The sequence below is a fragment of the Stomoxys calcitrans genome, chromosome 2 (assembly GCF_963082655.1).
Source record: "Stomoxys calcitrans chromosome 2, idStoCalc2.1, whole genome shotgun sequence".
Lineage (NCBI taxonomy): Eukaryota > Metazoa > Arthropoda > Insecta > Diptera > Muscidae > Stomoxys > Stomoxys calcitrans.
Genome location: NC_081553.1, coordinates 198,705,104 through 198,723,216, shown reverse-complemented (window position 1 = coordinate 198,723,216; position 18,113 = coordinate 198,705,104). Strand labels below are relative to the sequence as shown.

At 40.9% G+C, this 18,113-nt stretch overlaps 1 long non-coding RNA gene across 1 annotated transcript in view; it reads right to left on the bottom strand.

The window, feature by feature from the left end:
- Window positions 1-517: 517 nt before the first annotated feature.
- The window catches only part of LOC131995046 (uncharacterized), a 124,815-nt gene continuing 107,219 nt past the window's right edge, over window positions 518-18,113 (bottom strand). Inside the window, exon 3 of the long non-coding RNA XR_009397101.1 lies at window positions 518-605. This is a non-coding gene — a long non-coding RNA (uncharacterized LOC131995046). The remainder of the gene's footprint in view (window positions 606-18,113) is intronic.

The window sequence follows — 18,113 nt, the reverse complement described above, 5'->3', positions numbered from 1 at the left end:
TACTGAAGGCTGCTTTCAATTGGTCACAATTGCTCTTCATATCCTGCCCAAAGAAGAAATCATCTAACACATTCTGGAGTTCTTCTGTGACTTTGCTCTCAAGCAGTTTCTTCTCCGTGTTTACCAAGTAATCCTTCAACCCAGTAACATTCTTTTAGAAAGTCTTGTGGATTCCTGACAGACATGGGGTTGGGATTTCAATGCCCTCAGAGGAAAGCCGATGGCACACCGATGCTGCCCATTGGGGCATCTTTGTGGAAATCGTGATCCATTCTTTCGATTCAACCTAATTTTAAGCCCATATAGAACATTTTTTTCCCTTGTCATATTATTGACTTGACAAACCCATTGGAGCTTCACCACTGTACACAAAAGTTCCATTAGTGTTCATAATGGTTAATGTTTTACAGTCAGCACATCTTTTTCCATTATTCATATTTAGCTTACATTGACTTAATACCACTTCCGTTGATGTTTATCATTTTTCATTCGAAAACACTGCATTACTTACATTTACTGAGCTTGCAGCCTGCAGGATTACTTGGCATCCAAGTAATTTTTAAATGGAATCAGTGAACAAGTTGCAAATTCTTCATAATGGACATCTAGAAGAAAAATGAAATAAAATAAAGTTTAGTGAATTTTTCAAAACTACATTAAAATAATTAAAATTTCACATCTTTTTAAAATGCAGCTTTTTTTCTATAACGTTTAAATATGTAATTCTTGGTGGCGGCTTTCAATCGAAATGAAATGTCCACTAATGTAATGATGATGAAAATAATTATAAAAATTAAAAACCTACACAAAGCATTGTAAGGTCTTGATGAGGAAAAGGAAATGGGTGCTAGTTTTAATGACCATCACCAGAGGGTAAGGAGTCACCATAGTGCGATGAATACCTCATTCCGCGCAATTCACTTATGCTGGTCCCATTTGCGAGACATTATAATGATTTCTGCGACGCACTATTTGGACTGGGTTATTAAAAGCTAGCCTCCTATTATTGAGCTTTAAAATTGCATCGGTTGGCATTAATGTTTGTAGTAATATCGTATGCCACAAAACATCTCATTAAGGATATGGGATGGGAATATACAGGATTGCTTCACAATCAATAGCGTCATAGAGGTGAGCACGTTTGATATAAATTTAATTTCTTTCAATTTCACCATAATCGGGCAATAAGTAGAAGCCCATAGTACGATTATAAGTCTCAAAATGACAGTGAAGCCAACAAAATGGCATAAAGAGCAACCCCGCAATCTGTACCAATGCGCCAAACAAAGCGGAGGTATTAGGAGGATAGAAGAAGAAACGTCTATTTCTAGTAAATGGAAATATAAAACCAGCAAAGAAAGGCAAAATTCGGGCGAAGCCGACTAGATAATACCATACATCTACCCTACAATGTGGGAGGTATATCCAATTCTGAACCAATTGTGATGGACTTCGAAACTTCGAGCAAATATTTCAAACCGTAATAACTACAGTTCACAAATGACAACATTATTGCAAATTTCCTAAAAACTGACGAACACATATATGGGAGCTACATCTAATTCTGAACCGATTTCAAGCAAACTTCATAGACATTGTGGAAGTCGTCAAGGAAAGAGTTGTAAGAAGATTTTGGAAGATTGGTCAAAAAATGCGCTTGCAGTGGCTCAAGGAATGAAAATCGGGCGATATACATATATGACAGCTATATCTAAATCTGAACCGATTTCTATGAAATTCACTTGTAATAACGAGAGTTATAGGAAAATCTTTCCAACCAAATTTCGAGAGAATCGGTTAACCTAAATGACCTATTCATTGGATTATTATTGCAAATCGGACGAACATATATAGGGGAGCTATATGCAAAACTGAACCGATTTTTTCCAATTTCAATAGGCTTTGTCTCTAGGCCGAAAAACATGCCTGTACCAAATTTTAAGAGGATTGGTTAAAAAAACTGCGACCTCTACTTTGTATACAAATTAATATGGACAAGCAGACCGGCATAGCTAAATCGATTCAGAAAGTTACTCTGAGTTAATCGCTATACTTATCAATGGGTCTATCCCTTTTCCTTCTTGGTGTTGCAAACAAATGCACTTTCTTCTTGGCGTTGCAAACAAATGCACACCTTCTTACACTCCAAGACTATTAATGACTTTACAGTCCTGGTAGTTATTGCTCTTATGGTCATTTTACTGTTCGCAAAGATGCTCACACTCGGCGTCCTCGCGTTAGCACCACACCCCCGTCACACATTCCGTGATCGCCCGGATCTCCGCCTGCACAACCGTATTATGGTCAAAAATTGCAAATATTGCTCATGAACATTCCGTTAAGGAACAGGGGCAAACTTCTCACATATCAATGAGTGCAGTCCGATTCAAGTTTAAGTTCAATGATAAGAGACCTCCTTTTTATAGCCGAGTCCGAACGGCATGCCGGACCTGCGACACCTCTATGCTGCCAGTATTAGGAGGGGAAAACCACCGCTGCATATTTTTTTGATGTTCTTGCCATGATTTGAACCCAGACGTTTACCGTCATTGGCGGAAATGCTAACCTCTGCGCTACGGTGGACGTATTATGGTCACGCAATCTAAAACATATCTCAGTCCCTGGGTTCTCAATGTAGACCCTCAGACCCTTTTAAGCTTTGATCCGTATCCGTGTAACTTGATTTTCCAGTTGTCAATAACAGAGTTCCTTCAATCCAAGACTGTCCGATGGCAGCAGTGCCTCGCACTCGACCTCAAGTATCGTCTCAGGTATCCGATCGGAAACCTCTTCCATTTCTGCCAGGTTTTCTATGGTCGCCTCGATTATACCTCGATGGTATGAGCTGCTCCTATCCTCTATCCATTTTCCCATTGCCTTAAGTCTCATAGCCGCAGTGGCTGCCTTGCAATTAATCTGTGTGTCAATGGGTCGAAGATCTAGAATAGTTTCCAGTGCCCCAGTGGGTGTGGTCCTCATCCCCCCACCCCCTACAAGCCAAGACAACATGTTCTCTGAACCTATTGTTTTATCCTTGATCACCCGTATCTCTGCCTGCAGAACCGTATTATGATCAAGAAGTCGAAAACAGATCTCAGTCCCTGGGCTCTCAATGAAGATCTGATTTTCAAAATGACGCCCAGGCCCACTCTGTCCTCAAGCTTTAATCCATCCGTATAACATGATCTTCCAGATGGCAATACTAGGGTTCCGTCAATCCAAGACTGTCCGATGGCAGCAGTGCCTGGCACTCGACCTCAAGTGTCGTCTCAGGTATCCGATCGGAAACCTCTTCTATTCCTTCCAGGTTTACTATAGTCGTCTCGATTATACCTCGATGGTATGAGTTGCTCCTGTTCTCAATCCATTTTCCCATCGCCTTAAGTCTCAAAGCCGCAGTGGCTGCCTCGCACTAAATCAGTACGTCTATGGGTCGAGTATCTAGAATAGTCTCCAGTGCCCCCACCCCCTACAAGCCAAGACAACATGTTCTCTGAACCTATTGTATTATCCTTGATCCCCTGTATCTCTGCCTGCATAACCGTATTATGATCAAGAAGTCGAAAACAGATCTCAGTACCTGGTCTCTCAATGTAGACCCACAGGCCCACTCTGTCCTCTTGCTTTGATCTATATCGAATATCTAGAATAGTCTCCAATGCCTCATCGCTCTACCTTTGCCATGACAACATTTTTTCTGAACCTGTTGCATTACCCTTATCTTGGACCTTTTTTAACATCGCAGTCCACCAAACTACTGCGGCGTTATTGGTTTAAAAACGCTTATGTAAAGCAAGTAGACTATTCCCGGATACAAACCCCATTTCAAGCCTACGACCCGGCTACATTGTGCCCAACGTCTGTGAGCCTTCTCAGTGCGCTCCTGAATGAGACACTTCAAATTAAGTTTCCTGTCTCAGATTACTTCCCAGTATTTGACATTGTCAGATATCGAAATCGTTTCGTTGAGGAAATGTGGTGCGTCAAATTGACCCACCTGACGCCTGCTCAGGAGGAAGACAAACCTACCTGCTCACGAGAAAGACAAACCTCGTGAACATTCATATTTAAGTCTTCTCTGGGTTAACATTGAGACCCTTGGGTCTAGCCCAGTTACATGCCATATGCAAGACCATTTCGGCCCTTCTGCGTAGCCGATTCGGATCCTTACTCCTAAGAAGTATTACAACATCGTCTACATAGCAGACGGGTTCAAATCACTCCTCAGTCAGCATCCGTAATAGGTTATATATGGTGGTCACCCAAAGGAGTGAGATAAAATGCCCCCCTTGTGCCACTTTATGTCATGGTACCCGCAATATATCCGCCTGTTCCTCAGCATATGGTTTATCGAGCCTCTAAGGTCCACCCGCTGCTGTTCTAAGGATTGGATCACATTATTAAACGTACGTCTTGTGTTGGCATCGAAGGATTCTTCTATATGCACAACCTTGAGCAGGGCGGTCTCCATCGACCTTCCCTTGACATAGGCATGCTGTTTGTATTTGAGCAGTTCGCTGGATGTTCTACTCTTTATCATGGTGTCCACAATGCGTTCCATGGTTTTGAGTAAAAAGAACGTAAGGCTTACAGGCTTGTAGGACTTTGGTGCCGCCGGGCTTGGGTCCTAGGCAAGTCCTAGGCACGCTGTGAAAATAGCTGCCAGATGAGGCGCCAGATAGTCTGCCTCTTTCTGTAGTAACGCCGGATATATTCAATCAGGTCCGGGTGACTTAAATGGTTTGAAGCTCCTCAAGGTTTCCTTAACCACAAATTCTGTTATGATAAACCTTCGATCATTATTCTAACATTCCGGTGTCTATGTTAGTCCCGTCGTATCCTGTGAAAATGGGTATTCATCAAAAGCCTCAAAATGTACTCCGATGTCTCTGCTCTCACTCCCAAGTCGTCGGCTAACGTTTCAGTTTGAACATCGGTTTTTGAGATAACCATTTTTATCTTGGCGACGTTATTAACTCTGTCGACCTGGTCACCGAAAAGCTTCCAGGAAGCACGTTTTACCGTTCTGGTAATCTTATTGTATTCCTTGAGCCGTGTGTAATACGCATCCCAATGTACTTCTGCTTTTTTACGACGTGCTCTGTTAAAAATTCTCCGGAACTCTTTCCCAAAGTTGCGAATCTCCAATCCAAGGCTTTTTTTGGGCTGATTTCCATTCTTCGAAAGACTCCACTAGTGCAGTGGTATTCCTGCAGATATTGTCGTCAATGTCTTCTATGCTTGGACAATCTATATTATCTTGCCTAAGTCTTCTTCTGAGAAGTCCTCCGAATTTTGGTTCTCAACTTATTACGGAAGCTTATCGGATTCGGCGCTGGCCGTGCTATTCTCAACCCAATGTAGCGATGGTCTAACTAAGAAATGCCCCATTGAGACCCTCCAATCCTGATTTTCCTTACATTTACCGAACATATCGTCACATCTAAATCCTCTTCTCCAATCCTATTAACAAAGGTATCGATGTTACCAATATTAAGTGTCATAAGGTCGTAAGTATTCAAGAATTCTGCTAGGGCTTGGCCCCGCTTATTAATGTTGGTACTACCCCACGCAATGTGATGAGAGTTCACATTGCACCCTATTAGTACCTCAATTCCTGTCTGTTTTGATTTCCTCATCAACCGTTGTAGCTCCGATGTAGGTGGCGGTGTCGGAGAGTCAAAAGGCAGATAAAGTGATGCCAGGTATGCCCCACCATCTCCCTGTCACACCACTGTTGCATCCGACATTGACAACTCTGGGGAAATATTGCGTTGCCCAAAAAGTAATTGCGGATTTTTTAAAAGAAAGTAAATGCATTTTTAATAAAACTTAGAATGAACTTTAATCAAATATACATTTTTTACACTTTTTTTCTAAAGCAAGCTAAAAGTAACAGCTGATAACTGACAGAAGAAAGAATGCAATTACAGAGTCACAAGCTGTGAAAAAATTTGTCAACGTCGACTATATGAAAAACCGCAATTACTTTTTGGGCAACCCAATACATAAATTACATCTTTATGACAAATAACGCAGATCCTCGGCCGAGTACCAGTGTTAGCATAGAATAATTGGTAGTTGATATGGTTCTGTCCAGAAACTATGTTCCGGATCGTCCATGGCTCCTGAGTTAAGGGAATATAAATCTTGCCCTTGCTGATTTTCTCCATCAGAGCGTGAGTAGCTGTCTTGCTTCGGTGGAGGTTTATCTGGATGACCTGAATCATGGGTCCTCCATTAGATGGACTTCTTGGGAATGGGTGATGGTCTCATCGTCGGCTCTCTGTTGGTTAGGCTTTATGGAGTTCCCTGCTACTGCACTGCCTGATGTTTCAATATTAGGATCTTCGCTTATATTAGGATCTTTGCCTTCCCCAGTCTTCGGAATCTTGAGAAGATCGATGATGGTACTATCTTAGAGTCCCTGTTCGTTAGGTTGTGTTAAGTCTCTCATCCCTTGCCTGATGTTCCAATATTAGAATCTTTGTCTATCATAGTTTTTGGAATTCTAACAGAGACGGTGAGAGATTCATCTTCGGGTCCATGTTCGTTAGGCTGTATTGAGTTTCCCGTCCTTGCATTGCCTGAAGTGCCTATATTAGGATTTGGCCTATTCCAGTCTTCAAAATATTAAGTAAATGGGCATCTTGGGAGTGGGTGATGGTCTCATCGTCTAATCTCTGTTCTTTAGGCTGCATTGAGTTTCTTGTCCTGCACTGTCTCAAGTTTCAATACAAAGATCTTTGAGTAGTCTTCCGTATCCTGAGAAGGTAGGTGATGATTCCATCGTCAGGTGCCTGTTCGTTATGCTGTATCGAGTCTCGGGAGCACATAGTTACCTCAATTTTCAACAGATTTGAACGAAATTTGTAATGGAATGGTTTATTGCCCACCATGCCACAAAAATTCATGCAGATTTTGATATATCTGTTCTTACTTTAATAATTTAAGTTTTTATAAGAGAAATGACAAATTTAGTGTACTTCCTACCCATTGGAGAAGTTTTTGTAGCCATCATTTCCTTCTCACTCTAAGATTGGCTTATTCTGTTGATCTTTCTTCCTTAACGTTCGTACAGACAATGAATTGTATCTAGTTGACCTAACACTACTTCATAAGCCATAATAAAAACTACCTACTTTGTTGACTTTGGCTTTGGTAAACTTCAAACTTACAACTATCCTTTCTTATCTTTGGAGCATATGCATTATGCCATTGTGGCCCACACTAAGTGGCAATGGGTCATTGTTGAATATTTACCATCTACTTGGCCACTTTTGCACAAAGCCATCAATGTATATGCTATGCATTTTTATTGATATTAAGTACATCAAGCTGACATGTTTTACAAACGTAAAGAAAATGCTCTGAGTGGCATGTGGCAATTGATGCTGCAAAGAAGGACACTTAAACTTTTATAAAATGGTGCAAATGAATACAATAGTTTGATGTATAAATTTGCTTCTAGTGATGCATTAAGAATGGGGTTTCATAAGGTAGGTATTTATAATACAACGACTTAAACATCTAGTGTAAAATTTTGTACAGATCAAACCAAAAGTATTGATATTACAGCGAATGAAGCTCAGAGTTATAGCCTACAATAGTCTGTTCTTCTTCGATGTCCTCACAGCTTCTGCAAAAGTAGTTACTGTCAACCTTTTGTCTGTCAGCATGTTTTCCGATTAGACAGTGACCTGTAATGGCGGAGACTATGACTGAGACGTCTGTTCTTGCCAATGACATCAAAGCGGTTGACCTCTTCAAGTCTAGATTAGGCCACATAGTTTTTAGAATGCTCGCAGCCCATCTGCTCGTGACCATCTATCATTCGTTGCCCTTCGCTCCTAATCCTGAAAACTTAGCTTACATGGCGCTAGAGGCATACCCACATATTAGAGTTTCCCTGGAATGTGTAAAGTAGCTCCTAATCTCGCAAACTCGTCCGCTTTACAATTCCTTGGTATATCCCTGTGGCCCGGCAGCCAGAACAGGTGAATTGCGAACTTTTTAGCCAGCTCGTTGAGAGATCTGCGACAGTCGAGGGCGGTATTTGTGTTTAGAAATACGTTCCCCAAAGATTTAATGGCTGCCTGGCTGTCTGAGAAGATATGTATGCCAATCGTCGTAATGACATTATATCATAGCCATTCCACCACTTCCTTAATTACAAGGATCTCAGCTTGAGACACACTGCAGTGGTAGTGTAACCTTTTCGATATGACCAGTTATAGATCTTTAGAGAACACCCCAAAGCCCACCTGATCGCGTAGAAGTCTATGTAACTTCTGTTATCAGGGATATCTTAGTTCCAATCTGTTCTATCAGGAATGGTGGTACAGTACTTTTTACCAAAAAGCGGCTCAGGTAGGGTGTAATCCACACTGCCTGGAACTTCGGACATTGTATCAAAGATAACACAGTCTCCGTAGCCGCCACATGAACAAAGAGAATGCTGCCTTAGCCTCACGGCAGTGGTCGCAAAAATCTGTCTAGCCACAACGTCCAGAGGCATAAGAGGTAGCATTAAATTCAGTGCATCAGATGGTGTCGTCCTCAGTACGGATGTGATGCATAAACAAGTCATCCTTTGGATCCGGTTGAGTATTGAACAGTAGGTGGACTTTTGAAGCGCCGTCCACCAGATACACAACACCATATAGCATTATAGTACTGACAACTACAGTATATACCCAATGCATGACATGTGGTGTAAGCCCCAGACTTTTGCCAATCGCTCTTTTGCAGGTGTATAGGGTAAAATGTTGGATTTGAAGTTCAATTGCCGATCCAGCAAAACATCCAGGAATTTTGCGCTCTCTGTAAATGAAACATTCTCTCCTCCCAAGGAACCACATGCCACCGTAGGTAGCTTGAATATTCTGCTGAGAAAAGAAATATTTCTGTCTTGCACGGATAAGCGATAAGTTGCACGTAGAGCTTCCTGAAGTATGTCTCTTAAAGTGCTGGGAAACTATCCCCTAACCGCAAGAGTCACGTCATCAGTATACGCGACCACTTTTAAACCTTTTCCCTCCAGAGACAACAATATGTTGTTAATGGACATTGAAGTACATAAATAAAGACATTGCTTCATTGAATCTGTCTCCTTGGAGGAATGCCATCGAATTTATACTAAATGATCGACTCTGCCGGCGTCTTTCGATGGTTCCCCAAAATCAATATTTTCAATACACTTACTTACTTTACCTTACTTTTATTAGCTATGACAGAATATTTGTTCGACTAGCCGAACGTAGATTAGCGTTACAAACGCCTCGATCTACTGCGCTCATTCTAAAATCTCTGACACCAAGTTTTTGGTTCATACGTCGCCTATATTCTCCATTTACGCAAACTGGTCCATATATTTTACGAAGAATCTTTCTCTCAAATACTCCAAGCACTTCCTCATCTGCTTTCACAAGTACCCATGCTTCAGAACCATATAATAGCACGGGTAGTATCAGTGTCTTGTATAGTGCAATCTTCGTCTGTCGAGAGGTGGCCTTGTTTCTAAACTGCTTACTTAGTCCAAAGTAGAAACTGTTTGCCAGTATTATTCTTCTCTTAATCTCAAAACTGATGTCATTCGTTTCCGTTACGGCGGTGCCGAGGTAGATTAAGTTACTGACTGTCTCAAAGTTGTGGTTCTCAACTTTCTCCATTTTCTTTATCTGCTCGGTTGTGCAAGGCTTTTTGGGAGTTGAAACCATCCATTTCGTCTTATCTCCACTTTTGAGAAGTTGGTAGAAACATATCCGTGTCGGGGCAGGAGCATGCATCTAACCAAGGCAAATCCACTGAAATAGCTCTTCACGCCACCATAGAGGGTTCTCTCGCTGTCAAGAAATAAACACAATGATAGCATTTCTTGACAGCGAGAGAACCCTCTATGGTGGCGTGAAGAGCTGTTTCAGTGGATTTGCTTATGTTATATGCATGGTCCTGCCCCGACACATATATGTTTCTACCAACTTCTCAAAAGTCTTCACTATAAAGTATGACATTCTAATAGGACGAAAATCTCTCGTCTTCTTGTGGTAAGGTTTTCCTGCTTTCGGAATGAAAATAACCTTCATGTGCCTCCATTGAAGTCGCTTTCAATAATGTAAAACTGATGTCAATCATAAAGCAGCTGGATTTTTAGGCATCAAACTCTACCGTAAGAATGTTTATTAATAGGCTCAACACTTATTCTCAAAAGTCTTCAGCATAAAGGATGACAGTCTAATAGGACGAAAATCTCTCGCCTTCGTGTGGTAAGATTTTCCTGCTTTCGGAATCAAATTGACCTTCATGTGCCTCCATCCCACAGGTATAAATGACAAGCCAATACAAGCAGAGTATATCTCCTTTAGCCAAGGAACCAGTCTATCAGACACAGCTTGTAATTCAATCGGTGATACATCATCAGGGCCTGGCGACTTAAAGGAGTCGAAACTTCTTATCGCCCAAAGGATTTTCGGCTCAGACGCAATTTCACCAATAACCTCCAACGAATACATATACCAGTGACAACCTCTCTGGCGCCACGTTGTGCATTGGAGAATTTCTCGGGGAAATTTATATCACTGGACATTGTTTACACATTCTCTGACTTCTGAATATACCCCATCGTAATAGGTCTCGAGGATAGGATCTTCCTTAGCCTAGAGGCCTTCGATGTATCCTCCACGGAGCTGCAGAATTCTACCCAGGATTTTTTCTGAGCCTTTCTCAGCTCGCCCTTACATTTTCTTAGCTCAGCCTTATAGATGTACCAATCGTGTGGTGCTCTTGTGGCTTTCACCGTGCTGCAGAGTTTTCTGCAGTCCTTCCGTAGATGAACCAGCTCTGAGTCCACCATGGCGGTCGATGTTTGCCCCTTGGCTTGGCACCAGAACATGCTGACATAAGCTAGTCATTAAGGGCCTTCGTGATCCGCTTGGCCATTATGTTTATATGATGATGGATATACTACATGCATTTAATGAAAATCCAATTATAAATAGAAATGAAACATCGTTGTAATTTTCTGAGAAATGGTGATTCAGAAGAACATTATATGAAAATTAATCTACATAGAAATGTTGTGATAAACTAATGTACATGCTTTGGTTTTGTCATTTTGTTATCACTTTAATAACATGTACTTTGTCAGGCGTTGTTGATATAGTTTTTAAATATTTATTGGCTTTTGGGACATGTAAAATATTTTTTTTTTATACCCTCCACCATAAGATGGGGGGTATACTAATTTCGTCATTCTGTTTGTAACTACTCGAAATATTCGTCTGAGACCCCATAAAGTATATATATTCGTGATCGTCGCGACATTTTATGTCGATCTAGCCATGTCCGTCCGTCTGTCCGTCCGTCCGTCCGTCCGTCCGTCCGTCCGTCCGTCCGTCCGTCCGTCTGTCTGTCGAAAGCACGCTAACTTCCGAAGGAGTAAAGCTAGCCGCTTGAAATTTTGAGCAAATACTTCTTATTAGTGTAGGTCGGTTGGTATTGTAAATGGGCCATATCGGTTCATGTTTTGATATAGCTGCCATATAAACCGATCTTGGGTCTTGACTTCTTGAGCCTCTAGAGTGCGCAATTCTTATGCCATTGGGATGAAATTTTGCACGACGTGTTTTGCTGTGATATCCAAAAACTGTGCCAAGTATAGATCAAATCGGTCCATAACCTGATATAGCTGCCATATAAACCGATCTTGGGTCTTGACTTCTTGAGCCTCTAGCGTGCGCAATTCTTACCCGATCAAAATGAAATTTTGCACGACGTGTTTTGTTATGATATCCAACAACTGTGCCAAGTATGGTTCAAATCGGACCATAACCTGATATAGCTGCCATATAAACCGATCTTGGGTCTTGACTTCTTGAGCCTCTAGAGTGCGCAATTCTTATCCGATTGGAATGAAATTTTGCACGACGTGTTTTGTTATTATGTCCAACAACTGTGCTAAGTATGGTTCAAATCGGTTCATAACCTGATATAGCTGCCATATAGACCGATCTTGGGTCTTGACTTCTTGAACCTCTAGAGGGCGCAATTCTTATCTGATTGGAATGGAATTTCGCACGACGTATTTTATTTTTACTTTCAACCACTGTGTCAAATAAGGTTCAAATCGGTTCATAACCTGATATAGCTGCCATATAAACCGATCTGGGATCTTGACTTCTTGACCTCTAGAGGTCGCAATTATTATCCGATATGCCTGAAATTTTTTACGACGGATCCTCTCATGACCATCAACAAACGTGTTTATTATGGTCTGAATCGGTCTATAGCCCGATACAGATCCCATATAAATCGTTCTCTCTATTTAACTTCGTGAGCCCCAATGGGCGCAATTCTTATACGAATTGGCTGAAATTTTACACAGGTCTCCAACATAAAATTTAATTGTGGTCCGAACCGGACCATATCTTGATATCGTTTTAATAGCAGAGCAACTTTTTTCTTATATCCTTTTTTGCCTAAGAAGAGATACCGGAAAAAGGACTCGACAAATGCGATCCATGGTGGAGGGTATATAAGATTCGGCCCGGCCGAACTTAGGCCGCTTTTACTTGTTGGTGTTTTTTTTTTCGAAACATGCTATTGATTTTCTCATTTATCTTCACATCACAAAACACATTATAATTAAAGTCCATGTATGTCTATTTTGCCAGCGTACTAATCGTTGGAACATGCTGTCTATGTAAATCAGATATGTAAGTTATAACTTTGTTTACATGCCATTGCAACATGTCATTTAACGAGCATTTAGTATTTCCTATAACCATTCGTTCATTCACCGTAGCGTTGGAGAAGGCGGCGAAACATCAAAAGTGCTACACCGCCATATCACATATACATAGCATTACCTTTTTGATTATTGATATTCCAATCACGCCTAATAAAATAGTTCTATGACGGCATATTTATTATCAATAAAGCCTTAAATAGCCTCCATACTCATTCACACATAACCAGCCCCCCTCAATGTGCAATCACAGAAATTTCCATACCGGCAATCCATACTAAATAAACATGAGCAATAACGTCATAGTCAACTCTTCAGCACTCCCGCTCTTCAGCAGTCGCATTGATTGGCCAGACATTAATGTGATAAATTCCATTTTTGATTGTGGTCAATATTGACGTTATATGAGGATCTGGTGTGACCACTGCAGGCCCCCCTGACTTCTCTAGGCATTTTGGAGATATGGAAATTTTTATCGTTGCAATTCAATTATATTCGATGTGTACAATTTTATAAAGCAATTCCATTGACTGACTCACTCTTCGGGATCAATAACAGGTATTGGTGATTTGATTCACATATCAGTAGAGGAAATTTTTGGCTTTGAATAGTGTTAAACATCCTTAAATCGGCATGAAAAAAGTCTGTAAGTTCATCTTGGATAAATGTTTTATCCAAATTTCATTGAAATCAGATGAAAAAATGGTCTTAGGTGCTCACTGGGAAAATTTTTCGGTACATTGGTCTAAATAGAGCTACAATTAAATAAAGTCCAACCTAGAGTAAATGGAGCGAGAATGTGAAACTGTTCCATATTTCGTTGCTTAATATTTGGCCTTACATGACGGCTGCATCCACATTTTTTCTGAACTAGACCATATTGTTAGTGATTTTCAAAACAACTTACGATTCCAAATTTTGTCGATATTGGATGAAACATTTTTTTCTATCAGCAAACACGCAGGGAATGTCCCCTATGAATGCAGTGCATTGCGTTGGCAACAGGAAATTGGGAATTGGAGGGGGCGAAAAAGGGTGTAGTGCTTAATACCATTTTTCTTACATCTTTGGCATTTTTCTTACATCTTTGTCAAAGTGGTTGGGGAAAAACATTTGCCGGAAGTCGATTTCCACATACGAACGGTTCGGGCGAAATAACAATTCTCTCTATAATGCATTGTGCAGTCTGCTGGCCAATCAATTACAAACGGGTGTGAGTTCCTGGAATGTCTAGTATCCCTGACATACATGCTTACATCAGGAATAAAAAGACGAATATCAGAAGAACACACACCATGAAAGTACCGATAGAATAGCGCCAAACAACCCACATTGAGACGATGATGAAGGGAGGCAATAGAGTTGGATACCCCACTGTCCCCAATCAACGCCATCGATCATCTCTATACACGGTCCCGTAGCTCCAGGGATGATTTTGAAACTTCAGCCCATACTTGTGAGTTGAACTCAATTTTCGGCCTTATGAAAGTGGTGTGGATTTTAAGAAGATCAGACGGAGTGAATTAGTTCTTACACCGTTTAAGAAAGCCTAAACACTTGAATGCTTCTTTCGACACTTCAAATACATGTTTAGCCCAACGGAGATCACTTTGTATTTTCATGCCCAGAACAACAAGAGCTGCAGATTGCTCAACATTTATACCGTTGATAGACAAAGATGATCGTAATGGGTCAGAGAATCGTTTTTGTGAAAACAAGTAGCACTGAGTCTTCCGTGCATTAAAATATACTCGATTCATTCGACCCCACTCAGAAATGGCCAGCAAATCCTGGCAGGATTTCTCGAAGCCTCCTATGGTCGAATGAGTACGAATGACAGAGATTACTATTATCCGCAAATGAGTAGATCGAATTCGATGCTTGACCCAATTTTCATCGTTGATGAAAATAAGAACAAGTAAAAGCGTGCTAAGTTCGGCCGGGCCGAATCTTATATACCCTCCACCATGGATCGCATATGTCGAGTTCTTTTCCCGGCATCTCTTCTTAGGCAAAAAAAGGATATAAGAAAATATTTACCCTGCTATTAGAGCGATATCAAGATATGGTCCGGTTTGGACCACAATTAAATTATATGTTGGAGACCTGTGTAAAATGTCAGCCAATTCGAATAAGAATTGCGCCCTTTGTGGACTCAAGAAGTTAAATAGAGAGATTGATTTATATGGGAGCTATATCAGGCTATAAACCGATTCAGACCATAATAAACACGTATGTTAATGGTCATGAGAAAATCCGTCGTACAAAATTTCAGGCAAATCGGATAATAATTGCGCCCTCTAGAGGCTCAAGAAGTCAAGACCCAAGATCGGTTTATATGACAGCTATATCAGGTTATGGACCGATTTGAACCATACTTGGCACAGTTGTTGTATATCGTAACAAAACACGTCGTGCAAAATTCCATTCCAATCGGATAAGAATTGCGCACTCTAAAGGGTCAAGAAGTCAAGACCCAAGATCGGTTTATATGGCAGCTATATCAGGTTATAAACCGATTTGAACCATACTTGGCACAGTTGTTGGATATCGTAACAAAACACGTCCTACAAAATTTCAGGCAAATCGGATAATAATTGCGTCCTCTAGAGGCTCAAGAAGTCAAGACCCAAGATCGATTTATATGGCAGCTATATCAGGTTATGAACCGATTTGAACTATATTTGGCACAGTTGTTGGATATCATAACAAAATACTACGTGCCAAAATTCATTCAAATTGGATAAGAATTGCGCCCTCTAGGGGCTCAAGAAGTCAAGACCCAAGATCGGTTTATATGGCAGCTGTATCAGGTTATGGACCGATTTGAACCATACTTGGCACAGTTGTTGTATATCGTAACAAAACACGTCGTGCAAAATTTCATTCCAATCGGATAAGAATTGCGCACTCTAGAGGCTCAAGAAGTCAAGACCCAAGATCGGTTTATATGGCAGCTATATCAAAACATGGACCGATATGGCCCATTTACAATACCAACCGACCTACACTAATAAGAAGTATTTGTGCAAAATTTCAAGCGGCTAGCTTTACTCCTTCGGAAGTTAGCGTGCTTTCGACAGACAGACGGACGGACGGACGGACGGACGGACAGACGGACGGACATGGCTAGATCGACATAAAATTTCACGACGATCAAGAATATATATACTTTATGGGGTCTCAGACGAATATTTCGAGTAGTTACAAACAGAATGACGAAATTAGTATACCCCCCATCTTATGGTGGAGGGTATAAAAAGGGAAGAAGAAATAACAGAGCCCTGGGATACACCTGCTGCCATTTTATGCTCATTGGATGAGAACCCATCTATAACGACTCGAATAGTGCGATCTCTGGGGAAACTCGTAATAAATCGAACGAAGCCATTACCGACACCAAATGCGACAAGCTTTGATAGTAGTGCACCGTGTCAGACCCTATCAAATGCCTTGGAGATATCCAGAGCCACAACCTTACTCTCAACAAACTGGTGGATTGAGCGACTTCAACGTTCCGATAGAAGTGCCATGAGGTCGCCCGTAGAGCGATTTCTGCGGAGCCCATACTGTTGGTCGCTAACAAGGCCATTAGACTCTAAATACCTCACAAGATGGTGATTACCATGCTCTCCATGACCTTGGAGAGAGCGGAGCATATGGCAATTGGCCGATAATTCGCCGGGTTGTTTGCCTCACACTTCTCGGGTATTGGCTGAACGTTCGCAACCTTCCAACGCGCCGGGAAGACTCCCGCACGGCAGGCAAGGTCGAAAAGATTGCGTAATGGACGAGTGAGCATCGAAGAACACCTAAGTAAGACAAGTGTTGATATGCCATCCGGGCTCGGGGATTTATTTACGTCTTGATTCTCAAGAACCCTTTTCACTCCACGAGTTCGAAAAAAATATTTTGAGGGTAAAGGGTAACCCTTATCACGAACTATCAAAAGCTTTTACTTTCTGTTCTGAAGTTTTGAAACCAATGCTCTCTAAATAGCTGCTTGGCCGGTATCTCACGAATAAATGCTTCAATGTTGCCTTCCAATGCGTCAATTGAAGCGGGCTTGTCTGTATATTGGGTTGCCCAAAACGTAATTGCGGATTTTTCATATAGTCGGCGTTGACAAATTTTTTCACAGCTTGTGACTCTGTAATTGCATTCTTTCTTCTGTCAGTTATCAGCTGTTTCTTTTAGCTTGCTTTAGAAAAAAAGTGTAAAAAAAGTATATTTGATTAAAGTTCATTCTAAGTTTCATTAAAAATGCATTTACTTTCTTTTAAAAAATCCGCAATTACTTTTTGGGCAACCCACTAGATATGAGCTTTAACATAGACCTATGAAAAATAGTTTAAAAGCGTTAAATCGCACAATGTATGCGGTCAATTGACCGGTACGAGTTTGAAATAAAATGTTCGCCGAACTCTCCTCTCAATAAGTCAATTGTTACGCGTGTTGTGTGGCATGTGGCACCGTCTTGTTGAAACCACATATCATGCAAGTTATTGCATTTTGGACAAAAGAAAATTGGATAACATCTCACGGTAGCGCTCACCATTCACTGTTACGTTACGATTCGCATCATCTTTGAAGAAGTACGATCCAATGATACCACCAGCCCATAAACCGCACCAAACTGTGACTTTTTCTGAATGCATTGGTAGCTCTTGCAATGCTTCTGGTTGATCTTCACTCCTAACTCGACAATTCTGCTTATTTACGTACCCTTTGAGCCAAAAATCACCTTCGTCGCTCAATGGAAGATGCGCGCGATGAACATTCTTAACAGAGCACGCATTCTGATAAAAAATCATTAATTTACAAGCGTTGTTCGTTTGTAAGACGATTCTTTGTTAAATTATAGACTAAACTAAAGATGTTTGACAATGAAACAAAACACGAAACCTGCGTGAGCTGTTTAAACCAGAGTTGCCAAAAAGATAATAGCTAAAAATTACCCTTAACTTTATGGGGTCCTAGATCAATATTTCGACGCGTTGCAAACTAGATTTGTGGGCTTATTTACAATTTTTTTGCCGTTTTGGCCCACTGTGTGACGTAAGCATAGTTAAACATATTCAAATATAATGATTGCGTTGGTTAGGTCATATTGTCAGATATAAAGGGTGGTTTTTTTGAGGTTAGGATTTTCATGCATTAGTATTTGACAGATCACGTGGGATTTCAGACATGGTGTCAAAGAGAAAGATGCTCAGTATGCTTTGACATTTCATCATGAATAGACTTACTAACGAGCAACGCTTGCAAATCATTGAATTTTATTACCAAAATCAGTGTTCGGTTCGAAATGTGTTCAAATTTTGACATATTTTGTTCAGCGATGAGGCTCATTTCTGGTTGAATGGCT